Source organism: Pempheris klunzingeri, chromosome 18 (assembly GCF_042242105.1).
Source record: "Pempheris klunzingeri isolate RE-2024b chromosome 18, fPemKlu1.hap1, whole genome shotgun sequence".
NCBI classification, from domain to species: Eukaryota; Metazoa; Chordata; class Actinopteri; order Acropomatiformes; family Pempheridae; genus Pempheris; species Pempheris klunzingeri.
In genome coordinates, this window is record NC_092029.1 from 4,693,120 (window position 1) to 4,718,206 (window position 25,087).

Here is a 25,087-nt window from a genome sequence, read left to right on the forward strand (position 1 = left end):
GGTTGAGCACCAAGGATCTTACAGGTCTGTCTCTGCAGGGATCCTGTCTGTAGTGTTGGGAGACACTTCGAATAACAATCTGAGCCTGTCTGTACCACCTAGAGCATCTCTTCCTGGTTTCTGTTCCTTTTATTGTTGTCCTTGACACGTTCTAGCTTTTAGTAAGAACATATTTGCTTCTTTATAAAAATGGTAGTTATCTCATTTTACTTACCATAATTATAAAGCAGCATGTCGCAATCTGTCTCTGTGCTATGTGAGTAAAGGTATTATTATTCCTGTGATTATGCCCACTCTCTTTACGAAATTGTTTGAATTGAATAATTCATATCTCTGACCAAAGAAGCAAAGAAGTGAAAGCAGCGGCTCCACAAAAAAAGAAAAAAAAAAAAAATCTTTTTTCCCTGAGGAAACACCTCGGTCTTTAAGTGAGCAATAAATCTAGCACTTAGGAGAGGTTGTCTGTGTGTGAGTGTGTGTTTGAGCGTGTAAATGTACTCAGTGTCCACAAGTCCATAGCCCCCAGAGCTGTCAAATGTTGCCTGGCCCCACAACTTCCGTAACCCACGACCCCTGTAACTCCTGTTTTGTTCTCGGCACTCCAGGCCCCTCAGATATCCCTCCTCTGGAACTCCCCCAGATGACAGACGCCTCTCTCCTCTCTGTTGCTACACACTACCCCAGTAGCCTTTGACCTCCCCGGCACCTCTGCCTCTCTGTGCGACTGCCCTTGCATTCCAGTAAAGGCGCTGAAACCTGAGCCTGCGGTGAGCTCATCGTCGGGCCACGGAATCAAGAGTTAAATGATACCAAAAAACAGAGAGAAGACGGGGGAGAGAGAGAGAGAGAGAGAGAGAGGGAGAGAGGGAGAAGGGGGAGAGGCAGCCGTTGGTGCAGGACAGGTCTGGAACTGGTTCTGTGTGTCTGCTCGCTGGAGCTCTTCGGGGGTTAAGTTACACCAGAGAAAGCAAGGAGGAAGAGGAAGAAGAAACTGCTGGCGTCTTTGAATCCTCTCTGCCTTTGTCTGTCTCATTTTCGCCCTCTCGCTGTCTCTCCGCGGCCTGACTGACTGGTGCCTGCAGTTTCCTCTTGACACACTCCAGCGAGCCCGCCGCCCTCCATCCACGCTTTCAAGTTAACGAGCCCCGTCGGTCTGGAAGCCGCCGGCCGGGATGTGAGTGCAGTGCTGCGAGGTCGTGCTCTCCACTCTTGTCTGTGTCTCTTTTTCTTCTCTGACCTCACCATGACCACCAAGTGTCCAAAGACGGTAAGTGTCCCTCTTTAAATTCTCTGCTAGTGTATGTGTGTGTGTGTGTGTGTGTGTGTGTTAAAGAGCGCAAAAAAGGAACTCTTCCAGGAAAAAAAGAAGTCCTCTTTAAAGCTGTTCCCCAAAATGTCACGTCTCAGAATCATTGTGATTCATGCCTCATGTTGTGATGAGTACCATTAAGATGCTTAATCACTGCAAACATAATTAAACTAATCAGTGCTCCTCTCAAGCTGAGTTCGGAGGATGACTGCAGTAAGTTAGAGAAAGGAGGCTTTTTAGCCAAGAGCATCTTCAGCTGAAAGCAAAGATCAACTTTTAAAAGTTTTAAGAGTGCCATTAGATGAACCTTTCATGCATGCATTATTCATGGCTGCCATGCTACTTTCTAGTTCACTGGCTGTTGTTCACCGTGTCTCTCTCTGACCTTGTGCACTTGTCTTGTCAACCTTTGGGGTGACAAATCCCTCTAAAGCAAAGTTTTAAATAAGGAGATGATTTTAATGGGTGGCCTACAGGAGACTCCAAACAAAAGGTTGAGTATACTATTGAAAAAAAAGGCGTAATAAAAGAGTGGATTCACACTGTTTTGCGGTGGTTAAAAATTCAGAACAGTGTAAGGGCCAGTTTACATTCTGAAATCTGCCATCTGCTCTTCCTTTCTGGGCAGAAAGCAATTTAAAATAATTGTGAGCATTCCCAGCAATAACTTTAAAAATGTCTGAGGTGAAACAGTAACAATTATCTGTAACATCTTTTGCAGTGGTCTCATTATTTAAATGGGTGTGAAGTGCTCCATTGCTCCTCACAGGTAAACACAGTACGCTTCTTGGGAAATAATGGCATCTCTATGATCAAAAGCTTTCTTTTTTCCTGCCAGGGTACGCTGCCCTGAATGCACTTCATTTACAAAGCTGTTTTATGCACAGGTTTTACTTAACACACCACCAGCACGCCAAATCTAGGACCACGGCTGCTAATGGACGCGATTAATGAGAGAGTAACAGCACATACCTCGCCAGCACTGACATACAACCTCTAACATTTAATTATCGTAATACATTAACATTTGTTCAGTATTTTCAAGCAATATCTGGGAGTTTTAGCTGATGGGTTTCCTGCACAGCTTCTTGTGGAGGAGACGATTACTAAATTGGTTTCTATTCCAGACTGATCATCTCAGTGATTCATACATACATCCATTATCATGGATCAAGTCGAGGGTCAGAGCTATGGTGTGATCAAAGTGTACACCAGTGGTTAGCAACCTTTTTTATGTGACGTAGCCCTCTAATATCAAGTTACAAAGAAATATATATATATATATATATATAGATAGATAGATAGACAGAATATGTTTTTAACTATTTATCCACTACTTTAAGCTACCTTTTTTAACTATTTGAGATCCTTTTATTCTATTTTTCTTTAGCTATTTTAGCAACTCTTCTTGCTTGCTAACTAGTTTTCATGCAATCTCCATGGCAACATTTGACTATAATGTGTTACTTCTATATATATATATATATATATATATATATACATACTATTACTGGGTTGTCAATACTGATGGGTTAATGTATGTGGAGCATTTTAATAATTAGCAACTCTAATTTCTTATGTCATCTCATGTTTTGCATATAGAATCTCAATGTGGGGCGTAACAAGTAGCCGTAACTTTCAGCTAAATGGAGTAGAAGTGTGTAAAGTAGGAGCCTCACTGAGGTGACATTTCCAAATCTTTCAAATCACTGCAAATTGAATGCGTCATCATTCATGCATCAGCTCTGAAAATATGTCACTGAAGTGCCGTGTGGGCAATGGCTCTATGTGCACCCTTTTAAATGGAAGGAGTACAAGTGCTGAAAGGGAGCTCTTTCACCTATAATTGCTTTAGGGGAGAGGCAGGTAGTCAGAAACAGTTTTATATAGAAGTTCATGAATGAACATATTTGACAGCTGGAATGTGTTTTTGTACGGCGCAGGGGGAAGAAAGAGGCACCAATTCAAACTGTCCATTTGAAGACATTTAGCAGTGAGAATTTAAATCATTAGTTTGACAACAGGAATGACTCGCTATGTCTGAAGGTATTAGAGAGAAATTATTAAGATGATAAAATAGGATGTGATTGGAATAAAAAAAGCAATGTTCTTGTTTAAACTGTTCTCCTAAATGACTCTTATTTAGGCACTCTTACAGTACGCTGGAATTGATCAGCATCCTGGCAGGATACTGAATCAATCAAACCAACAAGCCCAATCCTATAGTACTATAGAGTCAGCTGACCGCAGCGGCCGACTGAAGGCATGAATCAGACGTTGTCTGGCGCTGGACATGGCCCGAGGGCAGAGCTCAGATATGCAGCGAGGGAGCAGAAGGAGAGGGCTAAAAAGGGAGCGTGAGGCGAGCACTGAGAGAGAGAGAGAGAGAGAGAGAGTAGACCATAGACTGGTTCTCTGGCCAACTGGCAGATCCAGCACAAGGAGAAGCTTGTTCTCCTGCTGCCTCACCGTTCTCTGGGCATGTAGCAGGAGGACACGGCCTCCCTTGGATGAAAGAAAAATAGAGTCAAATACCAGAGGATAATGTGATTACAGGCAAATAGGAGAATGAAGGTTAATTGGAGTTAAGTGTCTATAAAAAACGACCCTATATATACATCTGCAAGTCAGCCTACATTTTGCCAGCAGGGCTTGAATTCTTACCGCCGCCTTTAAAATAAACACATAACTCAATAGTTAAGAGAATGTTGTTTATTTTCTGAAGATAATACCCGGACATTTGGAGTCCAATCATTAGATTATAGTCAATGGCGCAGACATGTGATTAGAATAACATGAGGACCGATGTAAAAAACATGAAGCTGCCACAGTGACCTCACTACAAGTATCTCACACGTGTGTGGAGGTCAAATGGAGCGATTCAACACCAGCCATGATAAATTCCAGCAGTGGCTGTTTTCATCAAACACACATAATCGTGACCATTGGCACCCTGTTTATGACGGACCTGTCATTCAGAGAGACTGACTACCTTCTCAAAGGGAAAAAAGCTTCACCCCAATAGACAACCTTGACCTCTATAAGACGTCCACAGGCAAACATGGGAGGAAAAAATGACTTACTTTTGCCATCCTTCAGCTGCCAGAATGCCTTTTTGTGGCAAGGACGTTGACATTCGCAGTGTTTTGGTAAATGTGTGTCAACATCAGAGGTGACAAATGATTTTCTTCAAATGACTCACATTCACCAATACCTTTGATTGTTCTTTACAGAGTGGCATAAAAGGAAAATCACTGCTTTGATTGCCACAGCAACAATGCTCTCAAAAAGGGCCTGCAATTCAAACCACTTGGGGACAAAGAAAGCCCATAAACATTCAATACAGCCATTTAAATCTGGCTTGCATTTACTTCTGTATGGAAAAGACCCCGGGACTGCCACACACTGTAAAGCACAAATTATATTATTACACCGGCATGTAATTGGGTTGGTTTGAAGTACATTTGTTCAACAATATGTGGGTGACATGACCGAAACAAGCAGGTGAACATGACGTTGGAATCAAGTCCAACTAAAATGTGTCTTCATCTTTTTGCTAAAATATCAGTATTTATGTTCTTGGTGGAGTTTGTGTGCTTCCAGTGGTGGTAATTTTAAGACTCTTTTACAAACCTAAGAACAAAAGCAGACCTTAAAGGATATCTCTGGTATTTGGGGCCCTATTTTTGTTCCATATTTTTGATTTATAATGACTCGTGGGTACAAAACATTTGGAACTGGTCCAGTAAATCACCTCGGCCAACAGCTGTGAAATGGGCTGCAACGGATGTAATGCAATCCTTTGGGGTAACTGCAGGCGATCAATGTACGTCCATTAAAAGTTCTTGTTTTTATCACTGATTGTTATCTGAAGTGTCTGACAACAGACAGAGACGCAGCACGAAGGCCGCTGTAGCTGCTGATCATTCACGAGTTGTTCAACTATAAAGAAAAGAGTGGGAATCAGTGCTAACACTAACAAGCCTGGCCTGGCTAGCTTCTACTTTCTGAGCGATGAGCCAGCATTATGTCTTTTTCCAAATGTTTGATTTGTATCAATGGACAGAGGTCTCAAAGAGTAACCGGCACTATGGGCTGAAAAATAGGGAAATACGACCTGCATTCAGCTTTGCAGGCTGCACAGGGCTCTGGCACGCTCCAGTCAGGAGTGCACCACAGCTGACAGCACACTCCGAGGAAGAGATGCTGTCAAATATGTCAAAAAATATTTTCTTTTTTTTTTTAAATGGTAAATTATGCATATAGCCCTAGTATCAGTGTAGCTCAAATATCCTTGCACTAAAAGTGAGGAGAATTTTTTGAATTCGAAAAGTTCTTAAAAAGAAAGCTTAATTATCCTCAGAATTTGAAATCATGTGATAAGAAATTGTCATGCCTTCCTGCCATTTTGTGAAGTGAAGTGAAGTGCAGTGCAGCGTATGACTGAGTAAGCTGACACACAAGTTTTACGGCCTGTTAGCAGAGCGATTCTTGTTTGCTTTGGAGCCTTCTGAAAGCAGCCAAAAAAGCGATGGCGAATGCCAGCCAGAGCGGCTGCCAGCGGGCGTACAGCACACAGCACAGGGCCCCGCTCCATGATTCTCCGCTCCAACCACACTGAACTTGCAAGAGGCTTTGTGCTGCTGACGTATATTCAACTCAACAACCCTGTGCCCTCATCTTTCCCTCTTATCTTAGATTTTATGTTCACACCTCACATACAATCATCCAGTCTAATCTTTAGGGCTGAAACCCTTTTAGTCAGTTACAAACAATGTTGCATTTTGCATTCAGGCAGGATTTGTTTCTGTGGTAATGACACTGCTGCACATACAGTGAGTCATGGAGCGTTTCTCTAGAATGAAACCAAAACATTAAGGCGTGGAAGCAGCATGAGAAAAGTAACCACATTTACTCAAGTGCTCCAGCACTGTACGTACTTGTACTCCCATTTCTGCTACCTTCTACCTTCTACATGTCAAAGGGGAATATCATGCTATTTATTTTAGAGAGCTGCTTTTCAGCTTACCAGCCCGATCTTTGAGGCTTGTGACCTCAAAATCAGTGTCTAGATGGGAGCTACAAAAGTAAAATGCTGCTTATTCACTGAGGCATCGGTATTAACCATCTAATTATAATAACAGCAGTCACAGGGGCATTTTTCTACTACTTTTTGATACTTTAAGGACATTTTTCTGATAGAACCTCTGAACTTTTACTTCCTATAAGAAGGATTTTCAAAGCAGGACTGGCACACTGGCACTTTTCCTGGAGATCTAAGCACTTCTTCCACCGCGGTGCGGCAGTCACAAGAAGATGTGATGTCACTGTCATATGTTCTGTGTTATGGTTTTCGAGTGACGTACAGGACAACTCTGATCTGATTTGAGAGGCTCGGTTAAGTCATTTAAAATTTGATTTGTGTCAGATTTCAAAATACCTGCAGTGTGACTTCTGCGTGTTTCTGGCCATCTCCGCTTGATAAAAGCAATCTGATTCCAATCTGGATATGCCTAAATCGGATTTAAGCTGCCAGTCTGAACGAAGCCTTAACGCCTTTCTTTTACCCATATTCTCCATTTCTCTCCTTCTCCTTTTTTATCTCCCCTCTGTATCTGTCTTCAACCCTTTTCTGTTCTCTGTCCACGCTCTTTGTCTCACCAGTTTTGTTGTTGCAATAGCCAAACTCATGACTCAGTGATGGGGGTTGGATCAAAGGTCTCGTCAACACCACACACAAGCTCCACTTCCAAAGTATACGCCACATTGACATTATGCAACTCCCTGGACTTCCTGTTATTGCTTACCTTAAACTTTTCCCTTTATTAAACTTTCTCAACCACTGTGAAACCCACAGTATAATATCCTGAAATGAAATAATCCTTTCATATGGGAACAAATTTAATAATTCTGTTTATATGTACTACTTTAACACCAGGTGATACATGATTCATTGTCTGTAAAACAGATTGGAACATGCCTGTCCAGGCTGCCTGTCCTGTTGCCAGTCAGACAGGCTCTTGATGGCCCGGCTTTGACAGCACGGGAAAGCCTCAATATGTGCATTCACTTCCTTTTGAATATATGTCCTTTTATTTGTATATCTTCCCTTAAGCTGTCTACTCAAATTGGTTTTCCTCCATCTACATGCTGCCTTCTCCTTCTTGTTTATTCTGTGTCTCTGTGTTGCATGGGCCACCTTCTCTTCTGGCACTCTACACCATTATTTTCCTATTTTGCATGTCGCTTGCTGAGTTAGCTCATGCTGTCAGCTGCCTGCTGAGTGATGCATTCCCCTCTATCTCAAAAGCTTCACAGTAATTGCTGGGTAATTGTTTGTCCAGTAATGCAGCATGCAAAAGCCTGGTCTCTCATTATCTCTGTTGATTTTTGTTGAAACAATACACCTTCAAAAAAGAAGAAAAAAATCTGAGATCTCTTCCTCGAGGCAAGATATTGTCACAAATGTTTCCAAACCCAGTTATTCAAATAACCTGGACTGTATTGGAACAGGGAGGAATAATCTGTAAGAAAAATAATCTTACTTAACTACAACAGCCTCTGGCAAGCATCCAGCTCAGCCACATTCTGCTTTCACATGACCTTCCCACAGACCTGGCCTGGAGCGAGAGCCTCAGCGTCCGTCCCCAACCACACCTCCGTTTGACTGGCCTAGATATTTCAAGACCGGCTTATCTTTTCTGCTTCTGCCTCCTCCTCAGTGTTTACAAGTTTGACTCTACTCCAGAGATGCAATTGGCTTGTAAATTTCATTTATGTGTATTCACAGTTTTGTTTTACAAGGACAGATACATCCTTACTCAAACACTTTTATTTATTGAATAAGATTTTGCAGTGTTGGGCCTGTGTAAGGTGTTTTTCAGTCGGCCTGTAGCAAGTTTGAACACAGATGTTTCGACGGGAGTCAATCTGGTGATGAGATGACTTCTTTAAAATTTAAAGATTAACTTGACATTTTGGGTAAAGTGCTTATTTGTTTTTCTTGCTGAGAGTTAGATGAGAGGATTGATACCATTCTCATGTTAAATATGAGACTACCACCAGCTGCCAGTTAGCTTAGCAGACGGACTGGAAACAGGCAGACCGGTAGCCTGGATCTGTCAGAAGGTCACAAATTCAGCCTTCCGCCAACTTTAAAACTTACTAATGGACACGGTATATCTTGTTTGTTCAATCTGTACAGAAACTAAAGCATGTAGTATGACCATTAGGGATTACGTGGACAAATTGTTGCTTTTGTGCTGCAGGTTTTTATACGGATTAAACTAAAAGATATAACTGGTTCATTGGAGAGCGACATAGGTTGATTCTTTTTTTTTTTTTTTACCTCTGGACAGAGCCAGGCTCCCTGAATCACCTGTTTTCAGTCTTTACTCTAAGCTTCATATGAATCCTCCAGGCAGAGGAGTGGTTTCCATATTTTCAACTAACTCTCTAGGAAGTAAGCATAAAAGGACTGTTGTTTGAATGTTGAACTACTATTTTAAAGCAGTCATCATCAAAAATGCAAAACATTCACTGAATTCAGCTTCGCAATTATGAAGATTTGCAGGTTTTCAAATGATTTGAAATGGAAATTCAAATCAATTGAATGTTCAATCGAATGTAAATTGAATTGCTTTTTTCTTCTGAAGTTGCGTCCCCCTTTTTCTCTGTGACCGTGACATTTTATTGATCACCCTAACATCATCAATACATTACCTGATAATAAAAATTATCCTTTTTTGAACTTCATAATCAACCCTGACTGCAGCACCAACCCTCTGTCTGATCTAAAGTTCCCGCACTAAGTTTTTATTTACTTTCCAAATAACAGAGGAAAGCTGTGAAGCTAGCTTCTAACGCAGGAAATGGAATTGGCTTTTGCAAATGATGGTGTGTGTGTTTGTATTAAGGAGTCAGAGAGACAGAGCCACGCAGCACTTTAATATCCCCCAATAACGTCTGAGAGACGGGGCATCTGTTTGAGAATCCCACATCAAACGAGACGGCATGTCAGTGGAGGGTTATGCATATATTTCCCTTGCTCTTCCCATCCAGCAGGAACAGGCAGGCGTACAGGGAGAGCAGATGAGTGGAAGGAGATACAGTTTTGATCAAGACTCGAAAGTGAGGATAGAGGAAGCCAAACAGAGAGGATACATGCATAAATACATACTTGCAAAGTCAAAACAACTACAGAAACTTGCAAATCAATTATGTTATCAAGGTTCGGTGTTGTCTTCTTATTCTGTGGCGGTGCAGGCGGGGATGTTGTTTTCCTGCGAGGGCATCTGGAGGAGATTAGGGTCCAACCTGACACTGCAGCCCCGTGAAACATGACTCAGGGATGAATGGAGGCTTTTAGACCAGTGCCTGTCTTCCCACACGTTGTTCTGCTATTCTTTATTTGTCTGTCACCCAATAAAACACGCACTGCGTTATCTGATACCCACACGCTCACCAAGCAAACAAGGTTCTGCCAATCTCATTCCCTTCCTCTGCCTCCATTTTAAAAACAAGCCTTTAATGCCACTTTCCACTTAAAGATGTTTTTTTTATCATGTAAGAAAGAAAAGCCTCGGAACGTCACTGACAATGTTATTAGTTTCAAATCAGCTGTCCGCGCAGACTATACATCATTGTAACAGAATGTAATTTGTAAGGTCAGCAAATGTCTGTTTTTTCTCTTGTAAAAGCAACGAACCAGAGCGCAGAACAGGGAGCGTGAGGGAATGTAACAGAATAACACGAGTTTGGGCCCAGCCGAGACCAAATTACCTGCAAGAAGAAGTCCGTATTCAGAGCCCTTGTTTTGATACAGTCTACATGGCTGCGGGTTGGACTCTTATTAGATTCGGCCTGCGTTTCCACTTGTGGCTCAGACGAGGCCCTTCGACAGCCTTTATCCAGTTACGTCTGGGCCCCGGCGCTCTGCGGAGCTCACATTTGCTCTTCGGTTATGGGGGCAGAGGGGGACTAATGCGTGTCACCGATGCCACCTGCAGTTAGAGCAAACAGAGCTGACCGCCACTCAGCTGGGCACTAACACAGCAGGAAAAGAGGGCAGGTTAGGCCTGTATTACCACTTCGTCTAACCCTGGTCACCTGGCTGGAGGATATGCACTGTATTTCAAACACTGTGAGAACTTCCTGTAGCTGTTTTATGCTGCTTCCAAATCTTTCTGTGAGAGCTCTTTTGTTGTGTTTGAAATTGCCAGACTAGTTGCTGCTGCCGCTGCTGCTGCTGCTGCTGCTGCCAGTTGTATTGTTGTTTTACTGTGAGAAAATACACAAGCTGAAGTACTGACTTGACACATTAACATACTGTAAAAGCATATCTGGTCTGACAAACAAGCAGTGGCCTTGAGGATGTATGTGTGAGAAAGAGATTCAGGAATCACACTTTGTTTCCATTCCTTCAACTATTCAAAGGCAAGACTATATGGTGCTGTTCTCTTTGAGAGCGTGCTGCTGTCCCTGCATGGGTTTCAGTTTCAACCCCCTCAGCACATCTGCGACACAATTGCTTCCTACTGCAATTTATTACAGGCAAATTGAAAGATTCCAAGGTGTGAGTCAGTTTGTGTTGGCTCTGAATGCACAGGCTGGTTACTTACACTCCTTCTCTCTGTTCTCTATACGTGTCCAGAGCTCCAGCTTGGCCCCCCATCTGGGTTTGTGAGAGATGTAGTTATTGTAACCAAGCCCTCAGGAAAGAGAAAGAGAGGGAGGGAAAAAAGGCATTGCTGCTTTTCCAAAGCAAAGAGGGAGGATGGCAGTGGTCCCATTAGTTGACCCCCAGGCAAGCTCTCTGGAGGCATATAGACTTACCAGCGTCAAAGCATAAGAATATGCATCAGGCAGCATCAAAGCTCAGCACCGGGGCAGCTGATAGCTTGTGGTGACATTGTGCTGTGGGACAGAGCACTCTCTCCCATCATTACCGTGCATCCCTCACATCGTCTATTTATAATCAATTTTCCATTCCAAAAAACATGCTGCATTTCTGTCTCCCATATGGTGTCGAGGAAAGAAAGAGATGGGGGACAAAGAGGAGGAGAGGGGGGTGAACAGGGAGAAATTATACAACAGGGACTGCTCACGTAAATGGACCCAGACGTATAAAAGTAACGGCGGTTTAGTGAGGCCATTTCTTTAAAATCAGAGCCCAGACGAGGAATAAAACCACTCAGTTTCTACAGGGTCACGCTTCAAAATGGTCTCCTTTTAAATTAGCCAGTAAACTGTGTGAAGCCGCATCGTTATTTGCAACAAAATGGCCTCATTTACAGGCACAAATATCACAAGCTAGTCGGTAAGCAAGTATTGTTCTGCTGCTTCCATCCACCCTGTATTTATTATCAGGAGACTTTTTACACTCTGACATCTCTGGGTATAGTTTTACACATTTCTTTTTTGTGTATTCAAAATGCACTCATGAGTGGAATTTGTTTTGCTTTGGTTAAATGTCAAAGGAGCCCCACTGAAAGAACGCTGCAAAGACATGCACATCTTTGTATGCCCAGATGAAAAACAGAAATGTAGCTGTGTGGGAGTGTGTGTTATCACTCCCTTCCTTAAAGGATGAGCTGCAGCATTCTTGGTGGGGGTGATGAACCCACGTTGCAGTGACATTCTCTCCAAGTGTGTGTTTCTGCATGCCTGTGGTGTTATGTTTTGTCTTTGACGTACTCATATACCAAGGAGGTGCAGTTCAGCTCATGACTGAGACAAGGAAATATGACCAAACACAGAGACAATAGGGGTCAAGTGCTCTCCTCCCTCTCTCTCTCTCCTCATCCTCATACCTTATGCTCACAGGGACATATGGATGATGTTCGTGGCCTTGTGGTGCCGCTTTACACCCACTTCCCCTGCGGCGCCAGTAATAGGCCTGGAAATGTAACCACTTTCAAAATTGATGCCATTTAAAGGAAACACATGGTGGGTTTGACCTTTTTTTTTTGTTAATTTCTCTAATTTTTCTGCTACTTCAGGTCCACTGACACCATCAGACATGAAGGCCAAGCTAGCATTGCTGCACCCTCCGAGGCTTGTAGCATTTAATTAATGTTAAATTAATAATCTCTGACATTTGTTCTTGATAATTTTGCGACTGTTTTGAACGGTATGAGAAATTTTGCTGTATTCGCTGATGTAAACCTGCTGTGACAAGAAGGCCTAGCTCTGGTGTTACAAACACACTGTGCAAACAATACTAATAATTTAAGTGAGAAACAGTTGGTCACGTCAACAGTTAGTCAATCAACAGAAAAAGAATCCACAACTAAACTGAACTGATTGATTGTTTCAGCTGCTGCTTTTCCTTTATGTGATAGTAAAGTGAATATTTTTGCATTCGGGACTGTTGGCATGTCAAAAGCAATTTATCTATGTCAATTTAGGAATTGTGATGTGATTTTTTTGCTATTTTCTGACAAAAAATGATTAATTGATTAATTGGGCAATAAAACCATCATCACATTGTCAGAGGTTAGTTGCAGTCAAAAACATTTCTTTAAAAATAATGTATTAAAAAAATGATCTAAGTGCTATAAATGATAATGAAAAAATAACAGTTGAAAAAGGCTTCATTTTCACAATAAAAGGTATATGTTCCTTCTGGTACGTGTCAAAACAATTGCAGCTGAAACATCTGAAAATGGACAAGCTGAAGACTCAGTTTATGTGTAAGCACTGAATGAAGTTGAAGTGTCACTTTAAATGAAAGCTCTCTGTTAAGTTGAAGGCAACACACTGAAAGGATTTAAAGATTCAGCCAAAATTCAAGCACTGAAAAGTGTTAAAATCACCAAATTATATCTGGATGTCCTGAAAGAAAGTCAGCGTAGCTCAAGTGTACAAACTGAAAGATGTGAGTTGAAATGTCAGATGATGTAGAAACAGTTGGACTAAACTGTGAATGAACGCTGAAACAGTGACTTGGAAGAGCTGAAGATGATTTTTCTGACACTGAAAGAGGTTGAAGTGTTTAAAGTGCAGCCGAAGTGAGTCGTATAAAGTGATATATAATAATATAGTGGTAGTGAAATTATTCCCTCTAAAGATGCTGGGTTACCACAGTGTACTGTACAGCTAAATTACATAATATGAGTGAGATAAACCTCATAAAGAGGAACAGAGTTTTGTCTGTTCAGTCGAGGTTGTTATCATTTAACAACCTCGACTGAACAGACAAAATGGTAAAACGGCTCTTGTATACTACAAACAGTTCTAAAGTCAGGAGCAGAAAAGAAAGACATCACAGTAATGGACACATTTGATTGATTGACAAGTGATCTCGAGGGGTATTGCAGGGTAAAAACAAAAGCTTGTCTTCAAAAATGTTATTAAAATAAAACAACAGAAATAAGGATTATTATTTTAATCAAAATCCATCAGTGTTGTCGATGCAAAACATTCAAAGCTGAACATACCTTTGATGGCTGTTTTGGAGTTTGGAGACAAAATTAAACTTAAAGCAAAGTAAACTTTAAAAAGCAAAGTTAATCACTGGAAACTTCTGCTCCGTTAACCTCGGTGGAAATTAAAAACAAAAAAAATGGATGTATGTGTAATGAAGAAAGTTGCTGTGAAGAAAGAGGAGAAAGAAAATAACCACGAACAAGAAATTAGAATTATTCCATTTATGAGCAGAGAAATGCTCCAAACCTGATGATGACTAGAAAAATGAGATTGTCTGTATAAAATGTAATGATCAAACCTGGCAGCCCTCTGAGTTAAGATACCCACCTTCCTTTACTTTACTGAAAAACAATTAGAAAGCTTTGATACTTAATACTGCAGGACAGCGTCAGCACTAATGACTCAGTTATAGAGGACTATTAATGTTTTTGACACAGCACTCATTATTCATGGATCACATTTGCATTAACAAGTTAAAAACATGGTAGATTGATGATGGATCCTTTGAATCTCTCCCCCAGTAGATCACAGTTCAACATGTTCCCATAATAATGATAAACGCACTAATTCATCCTATCATTAGAATGCTAAAAATCTACGTGGTACATGTTGAACGATTCCCAGTCGAGTGAGATTTTTCAGTCTGATTGAGTGAAAAAGGAGGAGAAAAATCAGCATCTGCTAACACTCGCTGTGGCTGGGCTTCCTGGACTCAGAGGCCCCCCCCATGCTCTGTCTCCGCTTTAGAATTATGTGACTGGTTGATGAGTAGTTGTGTCGAGTTGGAAGAACCTTGGCGAGAGGCCTTGGGCACCACTGGAAGACTATCAGAGTGCAGAGTCATTAGAAATCCCTCATTCTCACTCCGCTGTGTAAACGGCCCGGCGGCCTCCATCTGAGCGAGCCCCGAGGAAGGATCGCCTCCGACGGGCTGAAATTGGATCGTGCACAGAGGAGGGGAGCTGTGGGAGCTGAAAAAGGGGGAAAAGAAGTTATGTGTTCCTATTTATCGACTCAGCTGCAGAGATCACTAAGCTGTTTCAAGGTAGAATAAAGTTTGGGGAATTTTTCCCATAAGCACTGCGGACATTAAGGGGGTGACAAGTTGCCTTCATAAAGGTCTTAAATGACAAAAGGGAAGGGAGCAAGAATGGAAATGCACTTAACAAAATAAATGATTGACCTGGTGTGGGTTTTGTTTGATTTTTTGTGTCTTACATGGTAGTACATACTAGTATAATTGTATTTATCCCAGCACAGTATGTCCCTGAACACAACTGTAATGGTGTAGGTGTATCTAAAAAACATGACCCTGAGGAACCGAGGCAAGGAACCACCTGCAGCATCTGCACAATAGATTTCATTCAATATCAGAGCTGAAAAATGAAAATGATCCTATTACTGTATGTTACGTTCTCAATAAGAGTTTCAGGAATGAAATTACAAAGACATTCAACTACATTAAACATCTTAACACTTGAACATTTGAGCTCAATTGCATCACTTGTGCTCCTGTGTGTCCTTGAAGCAATCCTCTCAAATTAATAGAAATGTGATATTGTGATCAGGTTCAGGCCAAATCTATGTTTCTTCAGAGGAAGGTGACTGACCCCCCCTCATTCACAGGAAAGAGCCAAAAGAAAGAAAGGAAGAAGCCAAGCTAAAAACTGATTAAATCAAATATGTTTGCTAAAGTCAGGACTGAGATTTCATATTAAAACGAACATTTACAGTTGTTTTAAATGAATGATATACTTTGGCCAGTGTTTGGCCAGCTACTTAAAATGTTACCTGTTACTAAATTACTTCCATATATTACTACATACTCAGTGCAGTGGACAAAGTATACAACTACATTAGTGCAGTCAAAGTATAGAAACATTATTATTATAAGTGAAAACTGCTCAGTCGAATTTTTACTCAAATTAAAGTACTGGAGTACTTTTTAGAAAAAAATTAGTTTATCCGTTGTAGCCATATTATATCATATATAAGATTAAACTGTTCAGAAACATGCAGCAATCACTTGACTGACAGCGTTCACTGAGAATGTTCTTCTCCTTTGATGAACTCAGGATATGGCCTTTCACATTTTATGAAAAAAAAACCTAAAAATTAATAAAAACATTTAAAATTAAATACAAATTCCTCCACTGACTTCAAAGCAATGGTTCAAAGTAATGGGAATTTCAAATGTAGTTAGTTAGTTAAACTGTCACTGAGAAAAGTAATCACATTACTGTAACTAACATTGCTAATAGATAATAACCAGTTCCGTAATAATAGCGGCAAATATATGATAATCTAAGCAATGTTACTGCCCAAGACTGATTTTAACAGAAAAATGTGTCACATGGCAAAATTGTCACTATTGTGCTAATCAGAATTTTAGAATTTCGCTGGCAAAAATTTTTTATTTCTCCCACCATGTGGTGGGCTAACATTACTGTGGTGTTGTCAGCTGAATGACTTGACCACATAGATATAAAACCGTCCTTTTGATTTAAACACATTGTTATCTTCCTCCATGGGTGAGGAAAAACAGCAGCCTTGCCACAAACACAGGAGAGAACTTATGTGATCAATCCATTTAGTTCCTCTGCTTTTCTTTGAGCTGTTGTTGAAGGATAAATGTGGACATTGGTGTGACAAATATCATCTTTTGTCCAGAGTGCAGAGTGCAGTCCAGCGCAGGAGTTCAGTTGAAGTTGTGAAACAGAAGCACACGCTGTGTTTGCCACAGTAAAAGCTCTGATGTCGGTTCCACCACCTCCCAGAAACCAGACTCCTGCTCAAAAGCTGATATTGTTGCAATGAGTGTCTAATTTAATCCATCATTTACAGAAACACATATATTATATCCTTACGTGACTTTATAATACCACAATTACTGTGCTGACAATCATATCAAACCCACATCCATTCTGCAACAATAGAAGTGGAACAAGAATATGCAGACACTGCATGTAATTGCCTCCCACTTAATGTTTTGTTTTACCTCTTCACTAAAAGTACTAAAACAATGTGTATCATGAAAGTGCTCAGTAATGGCAGAAGTGAAAACAGTCCTCATTAAAGACAATAATGAGCTGCGTGGTTAAGTCACATGAGGAAGAAAAATACAATACACATGTCGTTTAAAAATGATGGAGTGTATTAGTCAAGGCAGTTATATGCTTTACGTTCTGCAAGCTGTTTTCAATGAATTCCTGAAAACAACGGGATCTTGTGACTTCCGGGATGTCAGGCACAAAGAGGCAGCAGAACAGACAGAAAAGGCTTCTGACTGCGGCACGGGGAGCTTTCAGACTTCTCTACCTACAGTCCTGTACAGACCTTTGTCACGAGACACCGGCTGTGAGTAATGCAGCATTTGGCCTTGGGACTGTTTGGGAGTGGGTGCTGTGTTAACACATACTGTAAATGTGGGTTTTCCTGCGTGTGTGTGTTTGTATTGCGTGTGTGCAGCCGTCCGAGCTAGAAAAAAAAAAAAAAATCAAGGCCTTTTGTTGGCGTGAGTGAAGGGAGCTAATTGCAGTGGAGGAAGAAGTATGAAAGGTCTGCAGTGGAGAAAGTCAGAGAGAAAGAAAGGAGGAGAGAGAGAGAGGGAGAGAGAGGGAGACAAGTATCTAACACTGTTTGTAATTAAATTCTGTCAAAAGGCTTTTTCAGTTAGGTAGGTCATGTTGAGAGCAGGGTAAGAGATGGCTGGGCACTGCACTGTGATCGCTCTGTTTCACCCCATAGTTGGCAGCCAAGGAGGTGACAGAGCTCTATTCCCGCTTTTACTCCTATTACTCCTATCAACTATTACCATCAGTGATCTCAGACTTTCTGTTTTTTTAGCCTTTTTTCCTCTCTGTAGCGTTTGGCTCTCACATCCACCGTATACACAGGTATACGCCATACAGCCACCTCAGGGATTAACGACACACTCCGACCTAATGTATGTATCCATCCTGCTCGGCAGGACTGCAGCTATTGGTGCTGAAATCTTTCATGTATTCTGTGTGAGGCTGTTGTTGCCTGACTTTAGCCTATAAGCGAGAACCTCCTGAAGTACCGTCCTAAAATGGTTCCTATGCTACCTTAAAGCTGCACTAATCAATATTATCATATTAACAATGGACCAAATGACTTTGCCTAATGTGGAATGGCTCACTTGTAGTTTCTAACCTCTCACGCTACAGTTCTCCTACACTTTCTATTGTGTTTTAGCATCTTTCGGCTCATTGTTTTGGTTTTACAGCCCACGACTTTAACATTTTGATTGAGTCCTTTCGCTCTCATCAACTTTCTTTCCACGAGCAGCAGGCAGCTGTTTTCAGTAAATAGCTCTAAAATCCCACTGTATGCTTCCTGTCCAGCACTAAGCGTGTTAGCTACTAGCTGGTGAGCACAGTAGAGAATATATCAGCCAGATAACATCCATTTTTTTTCTTAAATAGTCAGTGGAGACTAAATCGAGCTGTACCCACCAGTATACTCCTGGGGCTCTCTCATACCTACACAAACACAAACACAAATCTCCTGCATCGCTCCCTCCCTCCTCCCCCCCGTCTCTCCTGTCCTGTCCTTTTTGCATAATTCCTCCTGGTTGAAAGATTCAGTTTCCTCTTACTAGAAATCATAACAAGCAGGCAGTGTGTGCGTGTGTGTGTGTGTGTGAGGTGCTTTGATGAGGATCTGGAGGGGCATTCCTAATGTCAGCACAGCTTTTGTATCTGTGGGCTGTATATGTGTGTGTGAGTATCTTTCTGTCCATCTGTGCGTCTGTTTATTGGACTCTGAGACTGGTTTATGTGCTCCTCAGTCTGTTTGTCTGTGAGCCTGTTGGTCTCTGTGTGTGTTCATGTTTGCATTCGTGTGTTTGTCTGTTAGTCAATTGTGTGTGGATGTGTGTCTGTCTGTGAGTTTATTAGAATCTTTGATGTTTGTATTTCTGTGTCTGTCTCTTGTCTGTGTGTCTGTTGATGTTTCTGTGTGTGTGCGTGTGTGTGTGTGTGTGTGTGTGCGTGTGTGTGTGTGTGTGTGTGTACAGCAGGAATAAAGCCCCCCATTGATAAGAACAAGTTCTTCTTGTTAACGTATCAGTAGAGTTGGACCTGAGCCAATCCTGAAGTCCCAGGGACGTATTCTACACAAACCCCTCTATGACATGGCAGTTACTATTCTACAACCCCAGACACACACACACACACACACACACACACACACACACACACACAGGGCTAGATAGCCCGGGAACATGTGTTAACACTCTCATTCCAAGAGATACATTGAAGAGGACATTGAGCAATGTTTCGTCTTACATCTCTCTAGCGGCCGCCTGCTCTGCAGTCGTCTAAAATGCTTCCATGTGCAGTCTCTGCATTCCGACTACCTTTCTGAGGCATTTCGAGACTCTCCCTGAAGATACCCGATACCCAGGGGAAAGCAGATAGTCATGAGAAATACCTGCTAGCTCTTAACAGTTTTAAATAACAGGAGGGGGAATTTTTGCAATTCCCCTGGTCTTTTTTTGTACATGTGCCAGCTATTGTTTTTCTCCCCTTATTCTCCCCTTATACACGAGGGAGATGGAGCCAAGGCTGTTTTATGACAGTCATAATCACCACCCCTGGCGGCTGCATAGGGACATCAGCTCCAATCGGCTGTTGCGGGGCACACCTCGTTGTCAAATAAAAGTGTCTGGATGAAGGTCGGTAGGAGAACAAAGAGGTTCAGTGTGCGGAATCAGCACTTACAAACCCCACTGTTCCAGCGCGTGCATGCCCTGTCTCTCGTCTATTTGTAACCATTGCAGACCACGGTGGATGTTGTAAAGCCAGGCCACATACTCATTCTCTGACAGCAGGGACTATCACAGTAAATCTGTGCAGAACCACACAATTAATCACAACGGCGGGTCGAACAAGTGGCTCGGTGTGACAAATGCATGCGGGCAGTGCACGCTGGGAGTGGAAGCATAGCATTTAGCATTTGAATTACATACATCAAGATTGTATGAAATAAAAAAACAGGACACCACATTTAAAAGTGAGGTTCATAAAGAGCCGTGTTGTTAACATCTGTTTTTGTAGATGGATCAGGAAATGTGAGGGCGTTTGGGGATGAACACGACCACAATGATAGACAAGGGTTTAGTTTACTGCATCTAAATTTAACGTTATCCTCAAGCCGTTTGAAGTGCAATCGCATAGAACGCTGGCACGATGCGCTAACTTGCCCCCTCAGCACAGGATGTAAAGTGGAAATTCAAGAAACGGGATTTAAGGAGCACGAACGCGCTTTTAAAGACAAGCAAGGACTTTTATTTTCCAGATGGCTTTGATAGAGATCACAGCGGTGTCACCACCAAAGCATGCTTTCCATTATTACGACTGTTTAAAAGCTTTACCTCTTAAAGTAAATGCAAAGTGACAAATCCAAAAGGGTTCAGACAAAGAGGGGGTGGAGGTCTTACAAATGGAATTGTCCCCATGGGCAAACCACACAATATTCATATCAAACCTGATACATCTACCACTTGAATTTCTAACCATGCAATCAGGGCCTCTGCCAACTTAGTGAATACACCCTGATCAATCTGATGATATGGGGGACCAACGGGGCGCTGCGGCTTTGTGAAAGGCCGTGTTCTCGTTAGCTATCAGACAGTTCAGATATTAGCTCATAGGCCGTAAAGACCTCCTGTGTCGCAGAGCTCCAAAATCTCGTTTGAAAGGAACAAAATAATTCCACGAGTGCTACAAAGTCCACTCTGATCTTCCTTAAATGACCTTCTCTACTGTTGGGAAAAGCACGTTCTGATGTGTGATACCTTGTTGAAAAATTACACTCTCAGGTGGTCTAATCCGAGACAGAAGATTCACTCTTCAGCTTAACATGTAACAGTAATGTGTTGTTTTAAATTACTGGTGGTTCTCTGCCTGTGGGTACTGTAACTAGTAGTAGTAGTAGTAGTAGTGTTGGTGCTACAGTACTTTGACCCAGATTGGATCAATTTTTAATCCAGTTTCTTAGTGAGTAAAAAAAACTTACGATGTGTGTTTATTGCTTCACACATACAAAGAGATGGGTGATTAAAAAATGTATTTTAATCACTTTAAGTCTGAAAAAATTGCAGGTTGTTGAGATTGCCATCTTACTTAAAATGGACACCTGCCACGTTTCATGGAGGCTCCTAATTACAAAACTGTGTGATCAGTTGGCCATGGGGCCATTAAAGAGTTCAACAACGTATGTCATGATTTATTAAGACAAACAAATCCTCCTCCCATGCATAGCCTTTAACTATGCATGATGTTTACATGACGACCATGCTGTGCTGACAGAAAACCTGATCCAGGCACCTGGCAGGACATTGTTGTTAATGTCTCTTTGGTCAACATCTATCAGTCTTTCTTCCATGCCAGTGCCAGAAACACCGTTAGCGACAGTTCACTCGGTCCCCTTCTTTTAGTGGTGTTATTCTGGGCAGTGGGTCTTATAAATAACTAATAAAGACGAAAGCTATGACGCATTCATCTTAATGCTAGGTGGCATCAGGGACAGGTGCGCTGGCTTATACCTACCTTTTGTACGACAGCGCAATTAATCTGCTTTGTGCCAAGTTAAGAGGAAAGAGTGGACTGTAAGAAAGAGACAAATGAAAAAACCAAAAGGGAAAGTCATGAATTTTACAGTGAACTCAAAGCGATGAGCGCCTGACCTCGGTTACCTTTACACTTTCTTATTTCTCTCTCTTTTTCTTTAGTGTTGAGCTGCACTTCCTTAAAAAATAAGAAGACCTAGACGTGAGTGAAGTCGTCTGTTCCCGAAATAGAACACAAACGAGGATAGGTGATGCTAGCGTGTGCTGGAGAGGGGAAAGTGGGGAGATATTAGCCATATGTGATTCATTTACAACAGCATGCTTCAATTAATCTGGGCAGGGTGGCAGGCGCCAGGGTTGGGCCCCATGCCACCTGAGCGAGAGAGGAAGAGTGATCTGCTGCTCTGTGAGGGATGAGCAATGAAAGCAGATCCCTCTGGATCGATACGCCTTACATTATTGCTCACACCAAACTCAAACTCCCCCCCGATTTTACTCCTCGCTTCTTCTCTCACTGGCTCTCTTCCTCTGAGTCTCTTTGTTCTCTTCTTTCATGGGACTTAAAAATGAGGCCTATAAAGGCTGAACAAGGCACTCTGATTCATCAGGCAACCCAGAAGCACCCTGAGAGGAGCGGTAATTCTCATGTAGGCGTCCACCTAGAGACACCCTCAGGATGTTTTGTGAGACTATATTCTAACTGGGACGGCATGCTGCAGCATTAAGTGAAAGCAAAAGGAGAAGGAAGGGGGGGTGAACTGGCGAGGGGCAAAAACCACAGTGACCAGATGGAACCGCAGATTGTTTTAAAGGGGGCTACTGCCTCAGCAAAACCATATGGGGCAAAAATGCTATTTAGCGAAATCTCATTTATGTTTTTCATGACATGGCGAGCAGCACCGGAGGATCCTGTAAACAAAAGATAAAGTACTAACACTGTCGACACATGATGGGGAAAAAGAAAAATCCAGCAGCTTCATCTGCATGTGTGTGTCTCCGGGGCATGTTGTTGTGAGGAGTTTAATTTCAACATGTGAGCAATATTCCAAAATAAGAGCAAATGAGCACTTGCCAGGCTTTAATACCATAAAGCATTAAGTTACAGCGAAGCGTGCCAAGGCTAATACTGTGATTGGTACTAGAATAAATAACCTGAAAAAAATTGATGATGATGAATTAACCAGAGGAAAGAAATGTATATTAAGTCGCAGGATAAGAATATTGAATTACAACACTTGATAGGAAAAGACAAGCAATGGCATCAGTATGGCAAAGGATTAAACAATGTAGCTCACCAGTCTCTGACAGTATAATTATATTTTTAGCTGTCTGTTTTGTAAGCTGTTTCACCTGGCTTCTGATGTAATCTGGATTTATCCAAATTCCTGCCTGATGCATCAGGGGATTTTACACACTGAAATAGATAACACAATCCTTTCAAACATCCATTATGAATGTATGCTTTCAGCCACACTTGAAGCTAAAATGTCTCTTTGCTTCCGAGGCAATTAAAACTTTCCATGAGGAATAAAGATTGGCACAACATTTAATCTGAAAGGGAAGACACAGGAGTGCTGAAGTAAAGCGAAAATGAACAACCTCCATGCCTCATCCCTAGAGTGTTTGTGTGTTTTGGATAACTCCCTAAATGAAAAAATTATGATAATAATGACAATGATAACAATAATTATCTCCACTTTATTTTACTCAGCGATAAGTAAATAAGCCAGGTTTAGAATTATGTCCGTCCATATGAAACTGCATTAAACCCACTACATTGTAATTATCTCTAATTAAAATCTAGTAATTAATAAGTGTCTCAGGTCATATGAGTGTAAATTGTTGTGAGACGTTCGCCACTCAGTGCTAATTTGAAACCATGCAATAATAAATCAGCTGCAGGGAGAGGCTGTCAGAAAGAAAAAGGTGCAGGGGACCGTGGTGTTTTGGTGTTTCCGGGCTTAGTTAATTAGTTGGAGGGGAAAGCCGAAAGGTAAACACAGATTTTCATTCAAGCGCAGGCTGAGCCTTTAAACAGCAGTCCACAGCTGTAAGGTCCCGATCAAATCAAGGTGGGGGTCAGACACAGCTGTGCAGGGATTGGACATGTTTTGTTACGATGGCACGTATCAGACTATGGATTTTTGTTTCATTTAATAAAGGAGTGAATCATTTTTTATTATTTTGTTTACTATTATTATCATTATTTATTACTTTTTAAAATCGTACTATTATAGTCGCCTATTTGTTCCTTTTGTTTGCTTAGAAGTTGCATGTTTCTCTCTTATTTGTCTTCAAATGCATCTGGCTTTTATGAAAGAAATGAACAAATGGCTCAAAACACTGAAAATATTTTTCTCCTCGTCGGCAGAATAATGTGCAGTTTAAGACAACCAACACTGAAAACTATCACAACCTTTGTGATTAAATAAGTGAGTGTTGTTGAGCAAAGTCTCGTCTGAGGTGGTGCATCTTGGGTAGTTGAAGGTTGTGTCTAGCAGGCTGGATGAAACATATCTACTTCTCTTGCTCATGTACCTCCAAATGATAAGACGTGTGTGTCACTCCGGTAGTCATCATGGATCCACCATGACGAGCACTGAATCAGGGTCTGGGTAGAGGTTTGTTCAGAGTTTAGTGAATCACGGATCTACAGTATTTGTACAGTTTAGCCTGGGAGGCAGGAGCAGCCCTGAGCCCCCGTCCACCCACCCAGAAGACTTCCTCTTTACTCAACTCAGGAGGGGAAATTTAGCCCAGATGTGACTTCAAACAAAAGAAAAGCTGCAGGGATTGGAGGTGGGATCAGGGCCATCTTTCGCGTGACCCCAGGACCTGCTCCTTCCTGGCATCTGTCTATTTTTCTCCTCTTCTGTTCTTTCTCTGATGATCTTTTGTAACTTGCTGTCTCATGGGTCCTTTTGCTTTTACTCCTAAACAGCATGGTTTTTCAGTGTCAGTGCTGTCATTCATACTTTGGCTATGTAGTTACCCAACACCGTGCATAAAATGATATGGAAATCCTGTCCAGTAGCACATTTTCACCAAAGAAGATGAAATTCTGGGATTTGTAAAGTTCTCGGAGCACACACACACTTAAGCCTTTTAACAACCACACAAGCACTTGCGTTTTATTTGGCCTCGTGTTGTATCTTTTTCTCATAAATATCTGACTGAAAGTAGGCAACATGATGACACACCTCTACTTCCAGGAAAAGCTTCAGTGAGCATTAAGCAGAAAAATGTCGAGCTGTAAAACATCAGCGGTAATTAAACAACAGGCTTTGGAGATAACGCAGCACAATGAAAAATTCAAGGGCTTCTCTCTAGTCTCTTGCATAATTACACAGGAGGAAACATATTTGCATTTTTGTATTTGAAATACAAATCTTGAGGACCTTTCTTCTCAACCAGGCATGTCATGACATTGTTCTTTAGTCGCTCGTACTTTTTTCTCAACATCATTAACCCATACGGGTCTACAGCACAAAGATCGATTCCCAGGAAACTGTCTAAAGTCAGAGGGAGGAAATGACAGTACAGATGCTGATTGAAAGTATAACTGACTGCACTTGACCTAGCCCCAGTTTGTGCTGCTAATGCCTTACCATTACATTCGAGTCACAGAGCATCAGATGTTGCAAAAAAAATATACCTGTCAATCTTAGAACAGGACTGAGAGTCTACAGCCACGCTGGGAGCTCTGTGAGGCTGCACGAGGCACAGCGGTGCTTTGAGCTAAATGCTAACAT

The 25,087-nt window shown here is 41.7% G+C and overlaps 1 protein-coding gene across 1 annotated transcript in view; it reads left to right on the plus strand.

Moving 5' to 3' along the window:
* Positions 1 to 1,032: 1,032 nt before the first annotated feature.
* The window catches only part of flrt2 (fibronectin leucine rich transmembrane protein 2), a 34,274-nt gene continuing 10,219 nt past the window's right edge, over positions 1,033 to 25,087 (plus strand). Inside the window, exon 1 of the mRNA XM_070849366.1 lies at positions 1,033 to 1,267. The gene's annotated coding sequence lies outside the window, so the exon portion shown is untranslated. The remainder of the gene's footprint in view (positions 1,268 to 25,087) is intronic.